The sequence below is a fragment of the Capra hircus genome, chromosome 4, assembly GCF_001704415.2.
Source record: "Capra hircus breed San Clemente chromosome 4, ASM170441v1, whole genome shotgun sequence".
Classification (NCBI taxonomy): Eukaryota; Metazoa; Chordata; class Mammalia; order Artiodactyla; family Bovidae; genus Capra; species Capra hircus.
The window spans coordinates 50,549,085-50,573,753 of NC_030811.1; the positions used below are offsets into that span (position 1 = coordinate 50,549,085).

General features: G+C 45.1%; 1 protein-coding gene across 3 annotated transcripts in view; it reads left to right on the plus strand.

The window, feature by feature from the left end:
* The window catches only part of SNX10 (sorting nexin 10), a 66,723-nt gene continuing 42,518 nt past the window's right edge, over positions 465 to 24,669 (plus strand). The window contains exons 1-2 of one of the 3 annotated variants that reach the window (XM_018047083.1): positions 465 to 654; positions 1,163 to 1,219. The gene's annotated coding sequence lies outside the window, so the exon portion shown is untranslated. The other 2 variants (XM_018047081.1, XM_018047082.1) reach the window with 2 other exon arrangements.

Below are 24,669 nucleotides of genomic sequence, written 5' to 3' on the forward strand. Positions count from 1 at the left end.
TTTTTAAAAACACTGCCTTTATTATTCTGTCATGTAGTCACCCATTAGCCGTTTAAGTGATTATTGCGGCTTTCCACGCGAACAAGTGGGTCAGATGCAACCCAAGATGCCACTTGGAAAACGGTTTGCTGATTCAGCCACCTTGACAGACCTCATTTCTTTCCCCCCAGGATGTCTTGTGAAAAAATTCAAACATACAGAAAAGTTGAAAGGATTTTTCAGTAAACACTCATATGCCCACCACCTAGGTTCTACCACTGACATTGTACCATTATCTATCTATCACTCTTCCCATTCAACCATCCTCTCCATAAGTAACTAAGGGGGCGGAACGGGGTTAGCAAGCTCCTGGGGGCTTTTAAGTGGCGCCCCCCAGCGGCCGCACAGCTCTCCCCAGCCTCGGGGGCCGAGCGCAGCTTCCAGGTCCGCGGCAGGGGCGGGACAGGCCTCCGCGGGGCCGTACCTGGGTTGGGCGGTGCGGCGGCCTCGATAGCGGGCGCGGAGCGCGGGCGCGGGGCCGCTACGTGCACGGGGAGCGCGGGGCTGCGCTCGTGTGCGCTCCTCGGCGCTCGCCGCCGCCGCCGCGCCTTTGAGTCAGCAAACTCCGCCACCCGCTGGCCCTGCTCTGCCCGGCTCTGCCTGGAGGTGCCGCCCGTAAGTGACAGGCGATCGGCCGGGAAGGCCTCCCTCGCGCCGCCGGGTGGGAACCGCGACCAGGGACTAGCCAGCCGCCCTTTCCTTTCCTTCGCGGAGGCTTAAGGCCCTTTCCTCTGCGCCCAGGTGCCTCTCTCTGCGGGCTGGGAAGATGCTTGGGTCTCCTGGGGTTGGAGCCGGGCGTTGCCTCTTTTCCTGCCGGGGAAGAGGAATCGGTCGGCTGGTTTGCCAGGGGAGGGCACGGATCGGATCGATCCTGCTAAAAAGACACCCCGGGGAGAAGGTGGGGCAGAGGTGGAATCCCGGACGCCGGCGGAGGGAGGGGGGCGGGGCTCGGGAAATGTGCTGAGACACCTTACACCAGGCCTGGTTGGGGTGGGTATTTTTAATTCACGAAAGGATAGCTTTGAGTTTAGAAATTGGGAGAGGTAGGCAGGGGGTTTTCTTGGGATTGTGGGATTGAGGGAAAAGACCCGAGAGAAAATCCACTGATTTTACTGATTACTAGGTCTGGTGCCACGAGAAAGCAACAGCCTGTTTTTCAGTTCTGATGTATCATACTTCGGTAAGATGGACCGCGGGGGATTGAGGGGAATGGAAGGGGGACCTAGAACCACAAGCCCTGCTTGCCAGTAAGGGCTTCTATTTCTGCAGAACACGTTTATGTATCAGAATAATGGGTTTAGAAATTTAGAGCAGGCAGGAGGCTTTCATGTGATCTCCTTCAAACCTCTCATTTCAAGGCTGGGAAACTAAGGCCCTAGGGAGCAGAGTCATCCAGCCAGTGAGAGCAGAAACAGGCCTAGATTGTGGTGGGCTTCTGACCCCCTCCGTCCGCAGCCTTCTCCACACCTCTAGGGGCGTGGGGGTGGGGGTAGGCTGGGAATGCATAAAGTCCCTCTTAGCCCCTGGGAGGGGGCTGGGCGGCAGGGATGAGTGCAGCCAAAGGGGGGAACTGGCTACTCCATCCGATGGACCAAGCTCCAAGGATGCAGTTGAATGAGATGCTTCTGCTGTTTCTATCATCCCTTCCAATGATCAATGATGCCTAGTCCTAAGCACTGTACCTCCACCCCACCCCGCTTTTTAAAGGCATGGTAGATTTAAGATTGACTAATGGGACTGTTTTGAAAGAAGACAAAAAATACCATACACCCAGAAGTAAATATATAGAAGATGTGAAGAAAGGTGATTAGCACTGACCTGTATTTCAGTGGACCACCCTGTTTCTCCTGCTGGTCTATTTCATTCTCATTTCTGAGGTGACTATTTCACTAGGGAGGAAACTGGTGTTGGAGGAGTGGGGTGTGGCTCTCAGGTGACACCGCCCTTCACCAGGGTCTCTTGACTGACTGAACCTATGCTTTTCCTCCTGCAACAGAGGGCTGTGGTAGGAACTTCCTCTTATTTTACTTCCTCCAGGGAAGGCCCCCTGGAGCTTGGTGTTGGAAACAGGCATAAACACCTTCATTCCTTTCCGCATAAAAGTTTGTTGTTTAAAGACTAATGTTGTGTTCTACTGTGGCATTTCTATGTGATTTTGGAGCATTCTTAATAATACTTTTCTCAGCCTTAGGGTCTCTACTTGCATTTTAGGGAACTCAGTTTGTTTGTTCAGCTATTATGGGAAATGGCTTCTTTTTCCTCTTTTGATGTGAGGGCTGTGGTTTAACAACTACTTGCCAGGGGTTTGAAATCAGTGAGACCAGGGTCCAGCCTTTCCAGTCTTGCATTTCTAAGAGTAGCAAATGAGGGCTTTTGGCCAGTCATGACTGACCTCCCTGGAGAATAAATACCCTGCATTTTGGATAAAAGACTCTTATCACCAACAGTCTTTTTTTCCCTCTCTCTCTCTCATAAAATTAGTAGGTATGAATCAGCTTTTCTGTTCTCTAAGCCCTGTTCAAATTAAGGGGTTGTGTGTGATAGTGGTTACAACTTCTGGTTTCAGATTTATTGGAGTTGAAATCTGGGGATAATCATTTACTAACTGAGGTACTGTCAGCAGAACACTTAACTTTCTGATTTATCCTTTCTTCAGAACTAAAAAAAGGTACTGATAATCCTTGCCTCCCAGAATTGTTCATAACAATAGCTGACATTTACTGAGCACTGATTATGTACTAGGCATTGTGAAGAGTTTTTAACATGGCAGGCTCATTAATCCTTATAACAAACCTCTGAAGCAGATTCTGTTTACATCTGAGGGAAAATGAGTTATCAAGATATCTATGGCTTCCCTAGACTCTTCAGCTCAAGATCTTAACCACCCAGCAAATGTGTCCTAGATTTCTATAACATGGAATTGTTATTTAGGGCTTAGCGTCTGCCAGGCTTGATTTCAAGTACCATATGTATATTAACAGTCCTTGAGATATGTATTGTTTTTATTCTGCCCTAGTTTTTTTTTTTTTTTCTTCCCTTATCCCCTTTTCAATAACAGAAGAAGAAACAGGCACAAAGCCTAAGTCAATTAATAAATGATGGAGCCGAGATTTGAATGAGGCAGCCTGGCTCTGGAATGGGTACTCTCCCTCAGGCACTCCTCTCTGAATGTAGGTGAAGGGCTTAGCCAGACTTCAATCAAGGGCAGCCCTAAATTGGCATTTTCATTTATTTTACCCTAAGAAACCACTTCCTCCTCTCAGTCTCTGAGGAGAAGAAGATGCTTTTAGTTCTGGAAATGATTCAACTTTGCTTAAGGTTTTGTGATTCTACATACATTTCTGTTGTATTCTGTGTTATTTTTAAGAAGTTTGTGGTAGGTCTCAGTGATCTTGACCCTGGGAATGCAGAGATAGGCTTTAGGGAGTCTGTGAACTCCCTGAAAACATATGATTCCATACTCTTGTACAAGAGTATATTATTCTAGAGGTGAGAATCCACAGCTTACTTTAGATTCTCTTTTTTAAAAATACTTTTTTATTTGTTTATTCTTTTTGTCTGCATGGGATTCGGGATCCTAGTTCCCTGACCAGGGATCTAACCTGTGCCCCCTACAGGGAAGTGCAGAGTCTTAACCACTGGGCCACCAGGGAGGTCCTTCCTTTAGATTCTTAAAGGGTCATTCATGGTAGAAAGAAAATTTGGTAATGACTATTCTATTCCTATAATCTAATTTTAGAAATAGCTTAATCTGAGCTATGCAGCTACTTAGAAGTAGAAAGGGGACTATAAAACTCAGGTTTCCTAACTTCCAGTCTCATATTCTTTCCATCACACCCCAGTATTTCCCTTTGGAATGAGTGGTGCCAGGTGAATGAATTACAAAAAGCCAAAAGACTCCCAGCTTTCCCACCCTCTTCCCCAGTGTGGGAGAGGCCAACAAAGTTTCCTGGAAGCACTATTAAAATACATCATCTTTTGGCATGTTGTCTTGTTAGCGGAACCACTCTGCAGTGATTTAAGATGGGAATCTATAGCACTGTGTGATGAGAGCCAGGAGGATAAAACTTGTTTTGAGAGAAAGCAAGGAAGGAGTCAGAACATGTATTGGTTAAGGCACAAGGATGCTGTTCAGGCCTGTTGGTCGATTGTAGTGTTGGAAAGTTATTGCTGAGGGATTTGTAAATTCAAGTGAAATTCCACGAAGTCTGAGATTTCCATGTAGGGTGTGAATCACTGGGAAGTCAGGCCAAAGCTTGATGCTCCAGTGACTGACTAAGACTAATAGGTCATGAACCTGCTGTTAGTTTAGGCCAGCACTTTAAAGTCACTTAATTTTTACAAATTGATAAAAATTTTCCTGGGAAAATATCAATACATTATACTAATAGGCAATATATTTTGAAATGTATTGTTCAACTGGACATCAAAATACGTTACTTCAGACCAGGAATAGCAAGTCCAGAATTAGTTCCCTTGTCAAGATAGAAATTCATCATGTGATTAAATTTACTGTAGTAAAGTTTATTGGGACTGTTATCGGTCCAGTCAGGAAAAAATGAGATCTAAGCCTCACACCATTCACAGAAGTAAATGCCACTTAGAATAAAGATTGAATGTCAAAACCAAATTTATAGATATTAAAATATATATACACATATGTCAGATTAAAAAAAAAATTGGTTTGCACTACATTTTCGTTGCAGCACATTGGATCTTCTCACTGTGGCACATGGGAATCGTTAGTTGTTCATTGGGGCATGTGGGCTTGGTTGTGGCATGTGGGCTTCGAACCCGGGGCCCCTGCTTTGGGAGCTCAGAGTCTTATCCTCTGGACCACCAGAGAAGTCCAAGCCCATTTCTCCATCTTGATGGCGAAATCTTTCACTGATTGAGAAATCTACCCGGCCACGTGCTCTGCTGGTTCAGAAGAGTTTACTAGGTGAGTTGAGCAGTCACCCTGTGGGCCTCCTGATCTTCCACCATCTCCTGGGTCCCTCTCTGGGTCTCTCAGCCCTGCCCCTCACCCTCCTCCCTTACCCATGAGCCACAGGGTCTTTATCTTTATGACTATGGATGCTCTCCAGTTCGTCTCAGACTTAGGAACCCTAACAGTTCAAAGTGCAGAACAGAATAAGGGGCATTGTAGGCAGGGAACCGCTGCTCCTTAGAAACTATGAATATAACGCACAGGAGGGAGGTTTCTATTACTGATCATTATCCTCCCCTGCCTCACTAGCGCATCAGCCCTGTTTACTGTAGAGTGGCATTTGGGACCGCTGAGGAGGAGGCAGGTGTTCCCACAGCCCTAGATTCTAGATTCTAGTGTCTCAAAGCAGGGGATGTGGAGCCTTTCTGTCAGCTCTCTCTGGGTGATCAGACCCTGAGAATTGGGACTGCTTCTGCCCAGATGCACCTCAAAATTCCTACACTGGGAGATCAGTTTCACCTTTTATGGAGGAGTGCAGACCTGATACCGGCTTTTTGTAGCTTGCACTTTTCCCTGATGGTTGGGAAACCTTGAAAAAAATGTGACCTCTGTTTGAGGTGAGACCTTTGCCAGACTGGGTCTGTGGACAGATATGAGTCAGATGCTTTGGACTGCAGTCAGTGCTTTGGGCAGCTAGTTTAAGGAATATTGTGTTTGGCATTTTACCCACTATTAACAGTTATTAACACATAATAACTTTATATGTTATCTCTTTCTTCTTGGGTCAAGCCCAATGCCAAGCAACTGTGGGTAAGTTTGTGCCACAGGCAAAGGCCAAGGTGTGCACTTCTTGTGTGGGCTGTTTCAGAGCATATAGACTTAAAATATTTTGCTTCTGTAAATATTCCTGTCCCATCTGACAAATCCTATACTTGAAGGGGATATTTTTAAAAAGGCACAGTTGCTCTGTGATATTCAGGAAGAGACCTCAGCATTTTCTTCCTCAGGAGTCTTGGAAAACTCTAGAAAGTAATGCTCAGTGACAGTAGCTGATGCAGTAGCTGAGCTCCACATGTGTTCATGTGATCTTTACAGCTGATCCATGAAACAGGCCATTATCCCCAGTTTGCAGATGATGAAACTGAGGCACAGAGATGTGAAACAATCTCCCCAGGCGAGGGGCAGAATCAGGGTTGGGAGTCAGGCTATTGGGCATTCACGTTGTCCTTCCTACTCTTGTTAGGGGGTCATGCATGCTAAGTTTCTTCAGTCATGTCTGATACTCTTAGTGACGATATGGACTGCCATTTGCTTTTTCAGGGGGTCTTCCTGACCCAGGGATCAAACCCAGGTCTCTTAGGTCTCCCTGCATTGGCAGGTGGATTCTTTACCACTGGTGCCACCTGGAAAACCTTGTTAGGGGACAGTTTGCTTAAAGGTGAAATGCCCCTCTTGCTGTGCCTCAGATAACTTGCCAGTTCTTCCTATCTGGACTGGTGTCACTTTGGGCAGAGTTGAAAGTGACTAGTATATCACAACCCCTGGTGCTGCTGTCTTCCTTTGTAAATAAACTTGCCTCCCCAGCAAGAGTTTTTTGCAACAAAGTGGGAAGACTGTTTCTGGTGTGTTGCAATGATTTTCCTTTTTGAAAGACAGTTTATCACTTTAAAAGAGGAACAGGTAGCGTTTGCTTTTGCTTCCAGTTTGCACGCCTCTACCCTTTTCTTATCTGAGCCCCAACCTGTTCTTCAGGTGCCTGAAGGCTGTTCTGTGTGGATGTCCACCATCATCCTGGCTTGTTCCCAGCTGAACTCATCTTTGTTCTCTCTCACCTCTAAAAACAGACCTCCTTTCCAGCTTCCCCATTCTGCCTGTGACCCCAGTCTTCTTCCAGTCCCTGGCTGGTGAGTCACTCTTGACGCCCTTCTTCCATCATGCTGTCTCCAAGTTATTCTTGTTATATACATCTTTTTTAAAGAAAATATTTCACTGTGCCGTGTCTTCGTTGCAGCATGCAGAATCTTTAGTTCGGTGTATGGAATCTAGTTTCCTGACTATGGATGGAATCTGAGTCCCCTGCTTTGGGAGCTCAGAGTCTTAGCCACTGGACCACCAGGGAAGTCCCCATACATCTTTTTAAATAAACCTGATGTGTTTTTTTTGGGGGGGGTGCTGTGCAGCTTGTGGAGTGTTATTTCCCCGACTGGGGATTGAACTGGGACCCCCTACAGTGGAAGCACGGAGTCCTAACTACTGAACTGCCAGAGAAGCCCTAATAGGTTTGATTTTTAAGCGCAGTTTTAGGTTCACAGCAAAACTGATGGAACGTACAGAGAGATCCTATGTATGACCCGCCTCCCCTCTCCTGTTATCAGCCTTGGCATCAGAGTGGCATGTATGTCATTATAGTCAATGAACCTGTATTGATACATTTGTCACCCAAAGTCTGTACTTTCCATTGAGGTTCACTTAATTCCTAGTGTTGTACACGCCAGGTTTTGACAAATATATGATGTGTCCACCATTGTAGTATCACACAAAATGATTTCACCCCTCCCCACCAAATCCTTAGGGTTCTGCTTCTTGTTATTTTGAGATGTGCTTGGCCATCTCCCACCCTCCTGATCTCTTCTATTGGTTGGTGCATTCCAGCAGCTCTCTGATGAAGCTCATGGCCTATCAATCCATCCTCCACCCCATCCCCAGATGAATCATCACCATCATGGCAGGCTTCTGAGTACTACATCCCTGCCTTCTAAGAGAAGTCAGTGTTCCTCCTCTCATCATTCAGGACTTCCCCATCTTAGGATGCCCATTAGAGCTCTTCCCAGCTTACCTCCTCATGATATTCTGTCAATGCAGGCCCTCCACTGCTGGGGGGCTGAACACTTAGGTCTACTGAAAGTGATGCTTTTGGCCACACATCACAGTTGGCAGGATTGTAGTTCACCGACCAGGGATTGGACCTGTGCTCCCTGCAGTGGAAGCATGGAGTCCTAACTACTGGACCACCAGGGAATTCCCAAATGGTGCTACTCCTTAATCACCCCAGGCTGGTCCTGTTTTCCCTGCTTGATGCAAGCATCAAGGCCTCGTCAGGTCCTCCTTTCCTTCATGAAGCTTCTCCCTTTGCACCCTCCTCCTTCCTGTAACCCTGTTACCAGTGCTGTTTCTTTTGGCACATAGAGTGAAGTTTGCATTACAAGGAGACTGTTTCATGTCTGTATCTGGACATCTTTACATCTTAGAACTCAGGGCGTGTGGCTTAACCATTAAAAACAGCCCTTGTCAGGACCAAACCTAGAACTCTTAAACACAGTGGGCTCTCAGTAACTGCTCATTGAATTGGATTGTTGTTGCCCTCTAGTTATTCTTAGGGGTCCTCCTTTATAGCTAATGACCCTAAAAAGAGGTCTTTCAGAGGAAGACACTACACTTGTCTCAATATTACCTCCTTTCTGAGAATGAAAAAATCATTTCTGGAAGTATGGCTGTGAACTTTCCCAGTTCATGTACAGACAGAACTCTGCCTCCAATCTCCACATCCCTGAAGCATCTGAGACTTAAATAATTCTATTTATTGGTTAGTATTCTCCTCTCATACTTCCCTTTTTAGCATTTATTTCTAAGCATGTAACTTGGATGCTGCGTTAGATGTAGGGGATACTGTGTGGGGAGGACAAGGGCTTTCCTGGGTCTGGCTAGCTGGGTTTGGGTCCTGGTTCCTTCATTTACTAGCTCTATGACCTTGCACGCTTTTTCCTCATTTGTAAAACTGAGGTAGTGAGACTTGCCCGAGGGGCTCTCTTGAGGGTTAGATGAGATGATTCATGTTGCATTCTTCACACAGTGTCTGGCCCCATCATTAACAGCCTGTTATTTTTAGTTGGGTTGCTGTTTTTGATGATGAATGGTGTGACTTTAACATCATTCTCCAGTCTCATCCTCCACAGTCCAGTGGAATTAGACCAGGAGGAAAAAGAGAAAACAATAGAGGAAGGCACGTGGTCTTCAACACATGCCACCCTGGACTGTTTCTGGCTAAATTGCTTTCTCTTTTCCCCAAATGATTGAGTAATCATGAGCAGAGATGGCCAACAGGAGGGGCCGGGCAAGTTGTCCAATGTCCATCCTCCCAGCCCATGTGGTTGGGGCTACTTAAAAACTTGACGGTGATGCAGAAATGGAGAGAATTAGCTAGGACTAATTCAATCAAGTGTTCAGTTCAGTTCAGTTCAGTCACTCAGTCATGTCCGACTCTTTGTGACCCCATGAATCCCAGCACACCAGGCCACCCTGTCTGTCACCAACTCCTGGAGTTCACTCAGACTCAACGTCCATCGAGTCCGTGATGCCATCCAGCCATCTCATCCTCTGTCGTCCCCTTCTCCTCCTGCCCCCAATCCCTTCTAGCATCAGAGTCTTTTACAGTGAGTCAACTCTTCGCATGAGGTGGCCAAAGTACTGGAGCTTCAGCTTTAGCATCATTCCTTCCAAAGAAATCCCAGGGTTGATCTCCTTCAGAATGGACTGGTTGGATCTCCTTGCAGTCCAAGGGACTCTCAAGAGTCTTCTCCAACACCGCAGTTCAGAAGCATCGATTCTTCAGCGCTCAGCCTTCTTCACAGTCCAACTCTCACATCCATACATGGCCACAGGAAAAACCATAGCCTTGACTAGACGGACCTTAGTCAGCAAAGTAATGTCTCCGCTTTTGAATATGCTATCTAGGTTGGTCATAACTTTCCTTCCAAGTAGAAAGTGTCTTTTAATTTCATGGCTGCAGTCATCATCTGCAGTGATTTTGGAGCCCCCCAAAATAAAGTCTGACACTGTTTCTACTGTTTCCCCATCTATTTCCCATGAAGTGATGGGACCGGTTGCTTTAAGCCAACTTTTCTGAATGTTGAGCTTTAAGCCAACTTTTACCTGACCCACTTTTTAATGGGCACTTATTATATGCCAGAGACGTTGCTCCGTTCTAGGGTTATAAAGTGTGAATGACATGAACAAAGCCCCTGCCCTTGTGGGACTTTTGAGAGGACAGACAATAAACAAGAAAGTAAATTAATAGATAAAAATCATGCAGACTGACACATTTAAAGGAGAAAATAAAAGGATGGAATAAAAGAATGGAGTGCTCTGGGGGGAATTTGCTTTAGTGGGCAGTAAGGAAAGACTCCCGAGAAGGTGGCATTTAAACCAATACCTGCAGGGTGGGAAGGGGCCCTCTTTGTGGGCTGGGGAGGGAAGAGGGTGAGGGGGATGTCAGAGGAAGCAAAAGGCACAAAGGACCGGAGGGGGGAACTTCAGAACTGACCTCATTAGGGCAACTGGACACTATGGCAGAAGAGTCTGGGTTGGTGGGAGAACCAAGGCCGTGCGGTGTACAGGAATTGTGCAGATACAGACTCTGTGCTCTGGACAGTGGTTTTCAAACGTTTTCTTCCGTCAGTATACTTGAGGGGGCAAGTGATACGCTCCTGGGGGGATACCCTTGGTGGGGTGGGTGATGAGAAGGCTGGGATATGTGTCATTTGAAAAGAGCCTTCCATAGCTTAAATATAACTCACCACAAAATGAGAAGCGCTGCTCTTGATGATCCACTCAGAAGCCTTGGGATCTGGGGACATTTGCATCTCTTAATTTTCAGTAAATGTTGCAGGGTTATATAGGCACACTGTAGGAACACGGAATCCTGCCTGTTGTTGAGAACATTGGCACAGGCATTTGAGGATGAGTCACTGTTGAATGGATCACTGTGTGGCCCATTTAAATAATACTGTGGGTTTTTTTTTTTTTTTTTTCCCCCTGTAGTCCTTGGCATGGCATTCAAGGCCTTGTTAAAAATTTTATTTTATTTTTTGGCTGTGCTGGGTCCTCTTTGTTTCGTGTGGGCTTTCTCTAGTTGCGGCTAGTGGGGGCTACTCTTCGTTGCGGTGCACAGGCTTCCAGGTGTGTGGGCTTTAGTACTTGTGGCACCTGGGCTCGGTAGTTGCAGCTCCCGGGCTCTAGAGCACAGGCTCCATAGTTGCGGCTCACGAGCTTAGTTGCTCTTTGGCATGTCGAACCTGTATCCCCTGAGTTGGCAGGCAGATAATTATCCACTGCGCCACTGGGGAAGTCCAATACTGTCTTTTCAATAGAAAAGTTATTCCCATTCTTTTGAAGTTATTTAGAAATGCCTTTGGCGATGTCCTTTAAGATTTTAATGAGATAGATGTCGTTTTGTGAAGAGAGGCAGTGGAGGGGAGAGGAGAGAAGAGCTTCCGGAGTCCTCAGTGTGAGTCTGGACCATACTGTGTGGATGTGGATAGGAGACTAACCTCTCTGGGTGTTGGCTTAGGAAGCTATCCTCTATAAAATAAGACAGATAAGTCTTGCACTGCCTGTCTCACTGACTGTCATGGGACAGTGCTTTATAAACAGCAGAGTATCAGAAAATAAAAGTTACTTTATAAAGTTAAAATTTGTTTGCATGTGATAAGCACATTATAGCCAGGATGTAAATCCATGACCATAGAAAAGAACTTTTCACTGCTCGTAGGTGACTGATCTCTAGAATAATCCAAAGGAGAATATTTTTATAACTTTTCAGTAGGAATGGGCTTTCTAAGTGTGCTGTAAAACTTAGAAGCCATAAGGAAAAAATTGATACAATTCATACTTAAAAACAGCATAGCAAAACCCCTGTAAGCAAAACTAAAGGCAGATTACAAAATGGAAAAATATATATGTTTCATGTTATGCATTAAAGGTTAATTTCCCTAATACATAAAGAATACAAATTAATAAGGAAAAGAACAGAACGGTGTAGGAAAATGTCAAAGGATATGAACAAAAAGTCAATGTAAAGTAATTTAATGACTCTTAAACACATGAAGAACGCTTGACCTCACGCATAATTTAAAAAATACCAGTTGAAGTGCATTGAAACATACTACACTTCACCTACCTGGGTTTGGCAAAAGTAAAAAAATTTGATAACCATCCATGTTAGGGAGGATGTGGGAAAACAGAACTCATACATACGCACTTCGTGAATTTGTATTAGTCCCCTGCAGAGGGCATCTGCCAGAACCTGCCAGAGTTAATCATTCACATTGCCTTGCTTGATTCAGTCCACTTAGCGACATTTATCCTTCAGACAAATTCACACAAACTTGCTGAGCACTGTTTCTAATGGCAAAAGAGTATCTGTCAGTGTGGGGAGTGGTGAACTGAATTGTGCTCTGGCTGTGCACAGTGGAATAGTACCCAAAAAGAGAATCAGGATGCTCTGTGGACAGCTGTGGAGCAGTCTGTGTTGAGTGAGGCATGGGAAGGACTGTAAGTGATGTTAGCATTTACAGAAAAGGGAGTTGGGGGTAGGAAATAAATAGGAATATATCCTACTTGCAGATGCATAAAACGTCTCTGGAAGGATACCAAAAAATGACCAAGAGGCAGAAGAGAGAAGGAGAATCTTTACTCTTGACCTTTGGGCATTATTTACATTTTGAAACAAGTGTTAAGCTTTAAAAAATAATAAAAGTAAAATACAGAGCAAAAAATAGAAAATAGTGGTTGAGGTAGGGATTGATGAGCTGAATGCAGTAAATTCCTTAGCAATGTGTTTGATCCCCAGATTATCAGACATCTTTAGGTGTCTACCATGTGTTATCACTTTCTCTGTTTGGGGGTACTCCTTCAAAGAGTTCTTGGGGGATTTGGGAGGTACATCACTAATGTCCACCTCAATCAGAGGCCATGGAAGGGCCATATAATCCAGGCTTTGGGGACTGGTGCAGCTCCTGAAGTTCAGTGGGGGCCATTGTGTTCAAGGTTTATGTAGAAGGAGTGTGGTAGGTAGAATAACAGCCTCCACATTGGTCTACATTCTAACCCTTGGAGCCGGTGAACGTTTTTCCTTGCATGCCAAAAGGGACTTTGCAGGTATAATTAAGTTAAGGGCCTTGATCAATGAGGAGATTACCTTGGGTCATCCAAGTGAGCTTGATACAGTCATGTGCATCCTTAAAAGCAGAGAACCTTTCCCAGCCATGTTCAGAGGGAGATGTGACTGCAGAAGGGTCAGAGAGATGATATGTTGTGGGCTTTGAAGATGGAGAAAGGTGCCATGAGCCAAGCCTTGGGAAGCAGGAGAAGGCAGGAAACAGATCCTCCCCTAGAGCTTCCAGGAGGAACACAGCCTGAGCCCTTGATTTTAACCTGAAGAGATCTGTGTTGGACTTCTGACCTACAAAACTAAGGTCATAAATTTGTGTGGTTTCAAGCCACTAAGTCAATGGCAGTTTGTTTCAGCAGCAACAGGAAACTAATACAAAGATGATGTAGAAATACCCCAAGGCCTTAGTCAGGGGCTTTTTAGTCTAAGAGGGGGGAGAAGACAAGAACCTAGCCAGTCCTCACTCCAGCCAGTGTGGAAAGTGGTCTGGAGATTTGCAAGGCGCTCTGCACGAGGTGTCCGCGGAGGCCAGGGGAGACCTGGGGAGGAGGTGGCAGTTGGAGTTATGTTGTAAGAGGCACTGCAGCTCCCTCCTTGGGAGCAGGGACTTGGGTGCTGCCTGTGGGGCCTTGAGACAGTCACGTCATCTCTGTGTGCCTCGGTTTTCTAATCTGTAAAGTGGGGGTACTAATAATGCCTCCTGAAGAGGCTCTCGTGCTGAGGAAAGAAGTGGATGTGTATAAAGTGCTTGGAGTAGTTCCTGGCCTTTCCAAGGGCTGTGGGAGTGCTTGCAGCTGATGTTTTGTCCTAATGAGGGAAGAGTAAGGTGGGGCCAGGCAGAGAGAGGTGGGGGAGCATCTGGGGACACCAGGCCTCTTGCTAGGGAGACGAGGAGGGGGCTCTCATCTCAGTGGTGGGCGCAGTGGTGAGGAGGGAGCAGAAAATGTGTTGAGGAGTGTGAAGCCAGAAGATGGTGGCCTTGGAAGCTGGGCTGAGGTGGCCACCTAGTGCCTAAGGGTTTCAGTAGGTAGGGTGACAGTGGGTGCAGTTAGGGCGCTGGTCAAGTTTCCCTAAGAGGGGAGGGAGGCTTCGTTTCTGAGCCCTGCCTTCAGAATCTTCTTCCCCCTCCCCCTCGTCGTCTCTGTCTCCTTTCCCTGAGCAGCCTGACCTCTAACCATGATGATCACGCCTCATCCCCTGACTCTGACCACTGGGCCACCCTGGAGGTATATCTGGATCAGGGGCCATTACCCAGTACCTGGGCTGGGGGTGGTGTTTAGGCGCTCAGTCATGGGCAACTCTTGCAGCCCCATGGACTGTAGCCTGCCAGGCTCCTCTGTTCGTGGGATTTCCCAGGCAAGAACACCGGAGTGGGTAGCCATTCCCTTCTCCAGGGGATCTTCCTGACCAGGGATTGAATTCACATCTTGTGCACTGCAGACAGATTCTTTACCACTGGGCCACCGGGGAAGCCCTGGTACCTGGTACTAGATCCCAGGACTCAGTGTCTGGAGAGAGAGCACTCTGGTGTCTACAGTGGCTCTCCTGGGTTCCTGCAGAGAGAGGAGCAGCAACCCTAACTGTGTAGCTTTGGCAGGTCCCCAGGGGCTGATGGCTGGTCCTGCCCTGTTGTCTTTCAGAAGCCGACTGCCTTCCGGCCTTGGCCATTTGGGGGCTGTGGCCTCTCAGTATGTAGAATGGCTTCTTGAGCAGAAGAGTCACAGGCTATCTTGTGGAGACAGAGAGCAAACAGGAAATAAAAGCATATGTGATTTTGACTCACAAGTATACAGTAGTGTCGGTGACAGGGCTGAGTTGTGATTTGAAGTGGCAGTCTTTGGTTAGCCAGGACTAAGGGCTCCCTGTGAAGCAGCAGCCTGGGCTGTGGTCTCCTTGGTCCTGGGTGGTGGTGAATGGGTTGAGAGCCCTATCTTTTCCTTTCCCTCAGCTGGTTTCCCCATCTGGAGCACAAGATGCACATGGTTTCTGCCTGAGTCATGTGTATACTACATGTGAAGTGCCTGGAATGGGTTGCCTAGTATTTGACAACTGGAAGACGGTCTATGAGGGTTCTCTTCCTCCGCCAGGGCTGACAGGTGAGCCTGATGCCCAGGTGTGCTCCCTGGATGTGTGGGACTGCTTCCTAGGCAGAGGGGCTCAGCTTCGCAGCAAAGCAGAGACTTTGGGCACTGTCAACTTCTTATTAGAGTCACCAGGAGGAGTAAGTGGAGATGTTGCTGTTGTTCAGCTGCTCAGTCCGACTCTTTGAGACCCCCCCATAGACTATACAGTCCATGGAATTCTTCAGGCCAGAATACTGGAATGGGTTGCCATTTCCTTCTCCAGGGAATCTTCCCAACCCAGGGATCAAACCCAGGTCTCCCACATTGCAGGCGGATTCTTTACCAGCTGAGCTCCCGGGGAAGCCCCGTTCATCTAAGAGACACGTGATCTTGTTAGGTCCTGTAAATGAATTCTTTCCTCCCCAAGGCTGTAGTGTCACTCACCTGAGGCACTTTTCTTGGTTGGGAGGTTGCTTAACTGGACTTTTCAAGATTGCTTGGCCTGTATGGTGGGACCTGCAACATCTCTAAATCTCTGGAAAAAATGTGCAGAGGAATTACATGCCTACTGAAAAGGGGCAGATAGTTTAGGCCTTATGTGAATTTAGGCTCTGCCAAACCAATGTGGCTAAGTTTGTAATTTTCCTTTTTATCCTGAACATTCATGGAGCAAAACTCCGTCTCCTGCTTTTCTCTACTTTTTCTCACCTCTTAAAGTTTGTTGTTCACTCGTGGCAAAAAAAATAAAAACATTGTGAAATCAAGCCTATTGTTGAGTGATAATCAAAATCCTGAAACCCTGAGAACCTCACTATTTGACAAGTAACAAATATAATTTTCTTTTTAAAATCTTTTTAGACTAAAATAGCTTCCTGTGGATATTTTCCTTTCTCATAAAGAACTTAATGTTTCTACTGGCTTAGTATTTTTACACTGGGAGTGAGTGTAATGTGGGATGGTGCTGTATGACTTGCTTAAAAATACGATATTCTGAAACACTTGGGCTTTTCCTTGTGACAGTGGCTTGTGGAGAAGAACATAGATTTGGTAACTTTGTGTGTGTATGTGTGTATATATAGTTTCCTTTATTACAGTTGTTTTCAGTTTCACAATTGAGTGTTAAGAACCTAGCCTGTGAATGACATGTGAGTCTGCTTAAAGTATTTTGAGAAAAAAGATACTCAAGGAAGGGATTGGAAAGCTAATTAAACTAGCAGGAAAAATAAAACAGAAGCCATATATAGTGAAAAATCAATCAGAAGAATCAGAAAAGCAGTTTATTGTTAATAATGTATTAACCGGGTTGATGAAGAGTCCATACCTCACACTGCCCTCCTTCAGCTGCGAGGATGCTGCCGTGTCCATCTCACCTCTGCGAGGCTTTGTACCTGAGATCCTTTTCGGTTCTGAAAAGGACCTCGGTGTCAAGTGTTACGATGCCCATACATCAATGAACACTGGGCTGCCTGTGCTTCCTTAGTGCGGTGCCTGAGTGGCTGAGTGATTTCTGAGCACTGTTTTCTCCCATTTATTTGTTCAGTCAGTATAAATGTATGTAGAGAACCCATTAATTACCTGGTCCCTTAAGGCAGAGATCTCCCTTTAGGCCAGAGATTCTAAATAAAGAACAGTGTGAGCTGTGTCGTCCCTGAGCCTACAGTTTGGTGGGGAGATAGACATTAACTCAATGCCTAAATGAATAAGGGTAAGAATCTCGCTGAGATCAGAACCACAGAGGAAGAGCTTGGTGCAGGGAAGTGTAACGAGGGGGATTTGACTCTGCTGGAGGGAGTTAGGGGAAGCTCCCCAGAGACAGTGAGACGGGAACAGAGATCTGAAAAGGGAGTAGCAGTCACCTAGTGACAGATGGGTTTGAATTCCAGCATTGCCCCTGAACAAGTGGGTGATCTTGTGGTGGTTACTTTGAGCCAGTTACTTCCTCTTTCTAAGGCTTAGTATCTTCCCCTCTTCTATAAGAACATGTAGGCTCAAAGAGGTTAAGTAGCTTGTCCAAGGTCACACAGCCATCAGTGGCATAGTTGGGATTTGAACCCAGATGTGAGTGGCTCCAAACCTGAGCTCTAAACATTTTGTTGCTACCTTCCAAGCTAAGTTTTTGAAGATGATCTAACTGCTGTGTTAGCAAGGTAGGTGTGTGTCAGAAGATTTATTAGACATTATATAATTTGGAGGAAGGCTTATGAAAAATGTTAGCTGCCTCTGAAGAGCATTGAGGAAGCTTACTGAATTTAGATTTATTCAGTGAATCAGAAGTAGATATTGTAGTAATGTCTTTCTAGGTTATTTTCCTGATAGTTGTAAACTTTGCTTTTGAAGTACAGGCTTTAAGGAGCATTAGTGTATAGCAACCAAAAATTAAATATGCTTATGAGTGGTAGGACTTTATACTTCAAATAAGATTTTCGTTTTTCCCTCATTCTTACCTCAGTGCCTATGTTAATAACTTTACAATCATTAGATCAATTATTGTTTGCTGCCTTAAATCTATTGGAGAACTACTTCACATTCATTTGGAAGCAAAGGGAGGATGCATTATAAATAAAAGATGTAGGGAATTCCCCAGCAGTCCAGTGATTAGGACACTGAGTTTACACTACCAAGGGCCTGGATTCAATTCCTGGTCAAGGAACTAAGATCCCACAAACCGCATGATGTGGCCCCCCCTAAAAAAAATTCAGAGATGGGTGTAGACTCTGTGGGTGGAGTCAGGAAGGCGTATCAAGGAGACATTCGGCCAAAAAGCTGCTGGCTGTCAGCGCCTGATACTGCCGCAGACTGGGCAGAGCTCACTCCGGAACCGATTTTTCTGCACTTCTTATTTTGTTCTCTGCTAGTGCAAATCCTGCTTCAAAAAGTATGCGTTGTTCTTGATCAGAACTAAATAAAAATACAACCTGATGTGTCAGCTAAGGGAGGGAGAAATATCCAGCAGCTGGTGGAGAAGGCGGGCAAGCCAGAGCAGTCCCTTCTCCACCCTTGCTTTCCGTCCTGGTGACTGGTTTTTCCTGATTGAGCAAGAGGAATAACGATGACTGGGGTGAGGAGCTCTTGTTTATTTTATATATGTTTTATGTCCTTACAGGTTTATTTGATCTATAGTTTCAAATCACAAAGGCAATATATTAAAAAAAAAAAAGTTGTCAACAGTCCAGGAGTGTATAAAGTAAAAAATAAGAAAATGGGTCCTTCTCCCCTGCTTTCACATGCACGTGTGTATATACATGCATACGCTTTGGCGTGTATCCTTCTGGAATCTTTCTGTGCATCCCCGTGCATATCAGTGTGTATACACATTTATGTCCATACTGAAACACTGGAATCACCCTGCCTGCTGTTCTGCAGTTTCCCCTTTGTCGTTTCCCCTTAGTGTGTCATGGACACGCCCCCTCCCCTCAGTACTTCCATATTACCCTGTGTTTTGAACGACAAGGTTTTTGTGAATGGGGTTCACTTTGTTTAATCGCTCCCTTAGGAATGGGCATTCGAGTGGTCTCAACTTTTTTAGCAATATACATGGCCACGGTGAGCAGACTCAGATGTGTGGCTTAGCGCCTAGGTGCTGGTCATTCTCGAAGATCCCTTCCCAGATGTAGGGATGCCAGGTCGAAGGGTGTGTGAGCTCCAGGCTTTGGAGCCAGTAATCCTGTGTTCTGGTCCAGGTGGAGTGTGAGCTCTGGCCTGACTCGGATAGAATCCTGTCTTGGTTTCCACCAAGGCGGGGAAAGCAGTGGCACCCGGAGCCCCCGAGCCTGGACAGAGCTAGTTAATGAGCATGATGCTTCTCCCCTCTGTTTCACCCTTTCCCGAACTTTATGCGGGTAACAGTTTTCAAATCTTGACTTCTGCTCACGCCAGGATGCCCAGTCTGCCCCGAGAAGAGGCCAGTCATGGTTTTCTTTCCCAGTCCCCAGCTGCCTGCATTTGTTTTCCTTCTTGGTGTTTTGTTAACCTTTGGACTTCTAAAAATTGCTGACAAGATCACAAGATTAGCGTTCTTTGAAACTGATTCCCACTGGGTTAGTTTAATTCGGTCAGTTTTGTGACACCTTGTCCCAAGCTCTTTCCTGGCCAGACTACCTTGGTCATGAATTCACCACAGCCTATGAATTCACGGCTGCCGCACTGACAGCTTCCCACGATTTTGGTCACATACCGGGAGGCAGCGAAGAAGGCCGGCTGACCACTGGTCATCCTTGTGGCTTCATTGTCCTCACTTCTCTGGGTTCAACAATGACTTCTGTTAAGGGGCTAGACAAGTTGCTTAAATTTTTTACTTATAATTTTCCAGGTAGTTTTTATATTGTTTGCTTGTTGTTTAGTCGCTCAGTTGTGTCCGACGCTTTGCAACTGTTTTTACTGTAGCCCGCCAGGCTCCTCTGTCCATGGGATTTCCCAGGTAAGAATACTAGAATGGGTTGCCATTTCTTTCTCCTGGGGATTTTCCTGACCCAGGGATTGAACCCCCATCTCCTGCATTGCAGGTGGATTCTTTACCACTGGGCCACCAGGGAAGCCTGGTTTGATGTTAGGGAGGGGTTATTTTTCTGGATGCATTGCGCATGCCAGTCTCCCTCAACTCCATCTCCCATCTCCTGCCCACCCTTCTCCCTACCGTGATAGATGTCACTCATTGATTGAATGATTGATTGATTGATCCTAACCTTTCACCGTAGAGCCAGGGGCCCCCGGTGCTGCAGAATTAGAGTCAGTACTTCTGTGGGCTTAGTAAAACCTCCAAGGGCCACAGTTGAGAAGGAGTACAGGGAATACAGAGATGAATGATACCCAGTTCTACGGAGTTCTTGGGTTTCTAAAATGATAGAAGAAAGTTAAGGCCTAACACAGGATTGCCAACCTTTTGCTTTTTATATAAAGGGCATGAAAACCTCCTCAAAACAGATCAGATACAATTATTGTTTTCTTGCAAAAGAGAGGCTTATTTTGATACCCCCAAAATAGAAAAGACATAATCTAAAAAGAAGGCAGAGTACTTTACATAGAAAGATTTTAGCTGTCTAGAAATTCAGTGCATTGTTTTCTTTTTCCCATTTTACTGTGGACTGTTAAAAATTTGGTCATGGACCTAAATGCCATTTAGAGACCCCTGTTATTTATTTCAGACTGCTAGAGGTTTTCTTTTTTTATATTTTGGTGGAGAGAACTACAAAGCAAAAATTTAATTCCTTTAATCCAGGTAATATTGTATATTGGTTGTGATGTGTTCTTGGATGAACATTTTATTTCATTAATTTCATTATTTGTGCATAATAGTAGTGGTTGATCATTTTGTAGAACAACACAAAGGGGTTAATCAGTTCAGTTCACTCGCTTAGTCATGTCCGACTCTTTGCAACCCCATGAATCGCAGCACGCCAGGCCTCCCTGTCTATCACCAACTCCCGGAGTTCACTCAGACTCACGTCCATTGAGTCCGTGATGCCATCCAGCCATCTCATCCTCTGTCGTCCCCTTCTTCTCCTGCCCCCAATCCCTCCCAGCATCAGAGTCTTTTCTAATGAGTCAACTCTTCCCATGAGGTGGCCAAAGTACTGGAGTTTCAGCTTTAGCATCATTCCTTCCAAAGAAATCCCAGGGTTGATCTCCTTCAGAATGGACTGGTTGGATCTCCTTGCAGTCCAAGGGACTCTCAAGAGTCTCCTCCAACACCACAGTTCAAAAGCATCAATTCTTCGGCACTCAGCTTTCTTCACAGTCCAACCCTCACATCTATACATGACCACTGGAAAAACCATAGCCTTGACTAGACGGACCTTTGTTGGCAAAGTAATGTCTCTGCTTTTGAATATGCTATCTAGGTTGGTCATAACTTTTCTTCCAAGGAGTAAGCGTCTTTTAATTTTATGGCTGCAGTCATCATCTGCAGTGATTTTGGAGCCCCCCAAAATAAAGTCTGACACTGTTTCCCCATCTATTTCCCATGAAGTGATGGGACCAGATGGCATGATCTTAGTTTTCTGAATGTTGAGCTTTAAGCCAACTTTTTCACTCTCCTCTTTCACTTTCATCAAGAGGCTTTTTAGCTCCTCTTCACTTTCTGCCATAAGGGTGGTGTCATCTGCATATCTGAGGTTATTGATATTTCTCCCTGCAATCTTGATTGCAGCTTGTGCTTCTTCCAGCCCAACGTTTCTCATGATGTACTCTGCATAGAAGTTAAATAAGCAGGATGAGAATATACAGCCTTGACATACTCCTTTTCCTATTTGGAACCAGTCTGTTGTTCCATGCCCAGTTCTAAATGTTGCTTCCTGACCTGCATACAGGTTTCTCAAGAGGCAGGTCAGGTGGTCTGGTATTCCCATCTCTTTCAGAATTTTAGTACTTTTCAGATTGAATAGGTACCTGTTCTCATGGTGACTCTCTGACCAGTGTCATTTATTCCTTCTAGTTATATGCTGTCCATCTGCTATTATGAGGTGGCTCTGGGGTGCAGCAGTGAACTAGCCAGAGTCTCTGCCCTCTTGGAGCCCACATCACAGGGGCAGATACACCTGTAAACAAATAACATAGATTCAGGTTGTGTTGAGTGCCGTAAGGAAAATAAAGTAGTGTAATTGAAAAGAGAATGACTTTGGGAGGAAACTTTTAGTTAAGGTGTTGCAGCAGAGATGACTCTGGTGACATTTGAGCTGAGGACACAATCAGAAAAGATTTAGAGAAAAATGTTTTAGAAAGAGGGACTAGTAGGTATAGAAGCCCTGAGATGGAATGAAGTTGGTACATATAAGAGATGGAGAGAAGGGCAGAGAGTAAAGCAGAGAGTAGAAGCAGGTAAAGCAGGAATGTAGGCTGCGATCAGACCACAGGGTCTGTAAGTCGCTGGGGAGCGGGGAGGCTTTTAAGTCACGGTCAGAGATTTGGAGTTTATTCTCACTGCAGTGGCCAGTGTTGGTGGACTTGAGGCAGAAGAGGCATTTGATCTGGATTTTGTATTGAGAGGTTCATTCTGCATGTGTGGAGCATGGGTTGTATGGGCACAAATGGAAAAGTCACACAGGCATGCTGGAATTGAATCCGGCAAGCCCTTAATCAGAGAAGAATGCAGAAATTGCTTGGTCTAGAGGGAAAGAGGGGACTCCCCTGTTCATAAAAATGGAGTTAGTGAAATTCCTCCTAATTACTAATTTTTTTGACTCTTCCTCACTTAGGTTGAAATTTCTCTCGAGATTTATACACTGGTCCTCTAGGTGAAGGTGAAGGTGAAGTCGCTCAGTCGTGTCTGACTCTGTGACCCCGTGGACTGTAGCCCACCAGGCTCCTCCATCCATGGGAGTCTCCAGGCAAGAATACTGGAGTGGGTTGCCATTTCCTTCTCCAGGGGATCTTCCCGACCCAGGGATCGAACCCAGGTCTCCCACATTGCAGGCAGACACTTCAACCTCTGAGCCAAGTACCCCACAAATTCATTTCCTTTAAAGCTATCTTGCAGCCACCTAAATGTTCAACAGTAGAAGAAAGGTAACATTTACTCAGTGGAATGCTGTGACTTAACTATCTAGGAACATAGAATGCTATTTTTGTTGTAATAAAAATTGAAGAAAAGATCTAGGTTTGTGAAAACACTTGATTATGATGATAAAAAAATATGCACGTAAGAAAAAGTCAGCAAAGAAATATACCAAAACTGTGATGATTCTTTTGAACAGTGGATTATGCTAGGATGACCAGAAATAACTTACCATTTAAACCACAATGCTTTTGAGCACTCTTAAAATGTGTGTATGTGTGTGCGTGCTATTAATAATTACAGAGTGACCCATATAAGCCAGTACTGATTTGACTAACCCAGGCGATATGGTCATCCTAAGTATGGGTGGTAATTTTACTTCTCTGTTTTTCAAACTTCCTGAATTATACCACTTTAAATTTAATTTGAACTAAAAAATGCAAAATAGTTCTTTTGCTTTAGAATATTTACTTTCAGAGGTCAGAGGGCATTCCTTTGGGCTCTCTTACTTAGTCTGTCCTCCTGACCATGGGGAAGGACCATCTTGGTCTCTTTCAAGCTGGGAGGCTTTGATCATTTTCCCCCCTGAGATTTTCAAGAAAGAAGGAACTAGAATAGCACTTGCAGATTTCAAGATGACCTTTTCCTGTGGTTGATGGATTATGACCACAGTAGGCTCAAAAATGACCCAAGGACTTGTTTGGATTATTTGGTGGACCTGGTCTTCTTCTTTTTTTTTTTAAATTTCCCAAAGAAGTTTTCAAATTAAAAGTTAGTTTTGGGGATCTGCCTTTTCGTTTTTTTCTGCTAAAGTGTTCCTAACAGAAATTTGTATTTGACAGACTTGTGTATAACCTCATAGTAGTGAGGTGTAACGGCTTCCCTGGTAGCTCAGCTGGTAGAGAATCCGTCTGCAATGCAGGAGACCCCGGTTCAATTCCTGGGTCAAGAAGATCCCCTGGAGGAGGGTATGGCAACTCACTGCAGTGTTCTTGCCTGGAGAATCCCATGGACAGTGGAGCCTGGTGGGCTACAGTCCACGGGGTCGCAAATAGTTGGACACAACTGAGCGACTAAGTACAGCACAGCACAATGAGGTGTGAAGGTGACAATGTATTGGACACTTACAGTACCAGGAAAAAAATCAGAGAGGACTTTTAAAAATAGGGTAATCTTTTCAAACTAAATATGTGTTAGAATCAGTGCCACAGCTTCCCTGGTGGCTCAGTGGTAAAGAATCTGCCTGCAAATGTAGGAGACATGGGTTTGATTCCCGATCCAGGAAGATTCCGCATGCCGTGGAACAACTAAGCCTGTGCGCCACAACTACTGAGACTGTGCTCTAGAGCCTGGGAACTGCAGCTGCTGAAGCCTGCATGCCCTAGAGCCCGTGCTCCACCGCAGGAAAAGCCACCACAGGGAGAAGCCCACACAATTCAGCTAGAGAGTAGCCCCTGCTCTCTGCAACTAGAGAAGAGCCCGCACGGCAATGAAGACCCAGTGCAGCCAAAAACAAATAAATAAAATTATCTTAAATAATTAAAAAAATCAATGCCAAGGGATCATGGCACTGATATTATCTCCATGGAATATGGGGGAGTTAACGGTAAAACCTTGAACCAGTCAGTTATTCCTTTGCCTTTTCCACGTTCAGATGCAAGAAAACGAAACACCTTGGTTAAGAAAACGGTGAATGTGTTCCTCCAACTGCTGACTACCTTGTGGAGGAGGGAGGAACCTGATCAGACAAGTCAGGCCAATGGCCTGGACCAGGTGATAGGAAGCCGCCTGTCTAGTCCCACCTTTCCCTGGAGTCCCACTTTCCACTACCTCTTTTTTTTTTTTTTGAGAAATAAAAATACTATTTTATTTAACTGAGGACACCAAAGTAGAATTATAATTGAGAATTTTCCTAACCCTGATGAAAGACATCAAGACATAGCTTTTCTTTTTTTTTTTTTACATTTTATAAAATATTTTATTTTTTTTTGGGGGGGTAAAACTTTATTTTTTTATTTTATTTTTTTATTTTTTATTATTTTTTATTTTTTTTTAAATTTTAAAATCTTTAATTCTTACATGCGTTCCCAAACATGAACCCCCCTTACCTCTTGATCCCAGCCACAATGAGTAACTTCCTGTTCTCCAAAGTGATTTGTAACTTCTTGCTTCTCTGGGTAATCAGACCACTCCTCCCACC